This window comes from Penaeus chinensis, chromosome 27 (genome assembly GCF_019202785.1).
Source record: "Penaeus chinensis breed Huanghai No. 1 chromosome 27, ASM1920278v2, whole genome shotgun sequence".
Classification (NCBI taxonomy): Eukaryota; Metazoa; Arthropoda; class Malacostraca; order Decapoda; family Penaeidae; genus Penaeus; species Penaeus chinensis.
In genome coordinates this window covers 1,841,037-1,843,536 of record NC_061845.1, presented here as the reverse complement: position 1 = coordinate 1,843,536, position 2,500 = coordinate 1,841,037, and the positions used below count along the sequence as shown (strand labels likewise).

Below are 2,500 nucleotides of genomic sequence, written 5' to 3'. Positions count from 1 at the left end.
CATCCACTGCCAACAGCGACTTGTGTCATTATTCAAATAAAGATAAGCGACATTAAGGTGACAAAGTGAAAACTATCCCACAGCAACCTGCGACAGAAAACGCACTTCACTTACGCAAACAACAAACAACAAACAACAACATCAGGTGCATACAAAAAGATAAAAACAGAATAAACTTAGACAACAACCACGACAGCGGATACCCTGGAACAGCCACTCCCAATTAGAAGTAATTTTACCTCCCTCGGGATAGAGAATTGTCATGCTTAGGGCCTTAATCCTCACTAATATGGAGCGTGTGTGGGAGCGTGTGGGGAGGGGGAGGGGGGGGGATGCAACAGAACTTCTCGGACGACTTATGCATTTAAATAAGTAACTTGGTTGACTCGGTGAACCAGTAGGGGTTCCCGATTAATAACGTTCGTGTGTTTTTGTTTGATTCACAGAAACAACCGGTTTTTTACGCCTATATGGAAGACATGTTTTTCCATCTATGTTTTTATTGAGATACTAATAAGGTAATATATCCAACCGAGTGAAATGACGTGAGAAAATGGTAAAAATCGATGGTGCAGAACGAAAGAAAAAAACACAAATAGAAAACACACACACACACCCAACACACACACACACCCAACACACACACACACACCCAACACACACACCCAACACACACACACACACCCAACACACACACACACACCCAACACACACACACACACCCAACACACACACACACACCCAACACACACACACACACCCAACACACACACACACACCCAACACACACACACACCCAACACACACACACACCCAACACACACACACACCCAACACACACACACACCCAACACAACACACACACACAACACACACACACCCAACACACACACACCCAACACACACACACACCCAACACACACACACACACCCAACACACACACACACACACCCAACACACACACACACACACCCAACACACACACACACCCAACACACACACACACCCAACACACACACACACCCAACACACACACACACCCAACACACACACACACACACACCAACACACACACACCCAACACACACACACCCAACACACACACACACCCAACACACACACACACCCAACACACACACACACCCAACATACACACACACACACCCAACACACACACACACCCAACACACAATCTCCCATTATGAAACTACCTCAGCCACTCCGCCTGGCATCAACCCCAACCCGACTTTCACCCGACCACCAGTCCTCCTCGACCAATGCCACGTGCATTTCCATTTGCAATACGGCCGTTCTGTCACTCGTTCTATAATTGCAAGGTGACGTTTCGTTCGAGGACACCGCTCTCTCCCCGCCGGACTCTTCTCGGAAACGTAACTCTGTGAGTCGGTGTACTAGGAAATCATTTGTCTTTTGTAATGGGATTTTGCGCCGTTGAGAAACTTGAGAAAACGTAAAAGAAGACGTGGAGAAGGCGAAGAGCAAGAAGGAAATGAGGAGACGAACAAGAAATGAAGAAGAAGAGCAATAAATAAAGGAGACGAACAAGAAATTAAGAACAATTAATAAAGGAGACGAACATGAAATTAAGAACAATTAATAAAGGAGACGAATAAGAAATGAAGAAGGAAAGTAGAAAAAAACAGCAAAAACAACAACAGCCTTCAGTGCGAATCTAAAACGCTTATCAAATTCCTCTTTACAGGAAAAGGTTCTTGTTACGAAACTCAATAAACGATTTTAACAAGGACCATGACCCTCCCTTTACACTCACCCTGACTCATGTCCTCCCCCCAGAAAATAAATTGTGGGGTGGAAGGGTGAAGTCTGAATAAAACCTGACATCAGCGAGAGGGGGTTTTGATATAAATATATCTTTTTTGAGTATATGGGGGGTTGAGTGTCCCCTATAACCCCTTATCAACATATCTTACTCCAACTCTGGATCGGCGTTATCTTATCGTAGTCTTGTCTGATATAATCAGGAGACTCCTCTTCAATTATATAAGTCATTTACCGGATGTAGAAAGTAAAATGAGTATGCAACAAACATCCTAAATGTATATATATATATATATAAAAAAAAAACTTTCGTTACTTCTACAAACTACAATGACAGTCACGCTGGCAAAATAGGTACTATATTGTTAGATTACGTCTTTGCAATATTGCTGCAATTGATGTGTAACTATACCCACACCTGCATTTCCCACGACCTTGAAACTGTAATAAGTGCCTCGTAACTATACTAAAACCTAATGCGATGCCGAGTGTGACATTTCTTGTTCGACATTGCAAGCAACTGCTTGCAACTTGAGAATGCACCCAACTGTCACCCAGTTTCAAAACCACTGCTTGCAAACCCTAGTAACAAAACAGTGCAAAGAATCCCCCCCCCCCCCACAAAAAACAGCTTATTAAAAACTCATATCCAACCCGTCCAATTAACGACAGAAGAAAAAAAATATCAGCAACGAAACT

The 2,500-nt window shown here is 43.3% G+C and overlaps 1 protein-coding gene across 1 annotated transcript in view; it reads right to left on the bottom strand.

The window, feature by feature from the left end:
- The window catches only part of LOC125039459 (alanine aminotransferase 1-like), a 56,289-nt gene that overhangs the window by 53,219 nt on the left and 570 nt on the right, over positions 1 to 2,500 (bottom strand). The gene's annotated exons all lie outside the window — the stretch shown is intronic.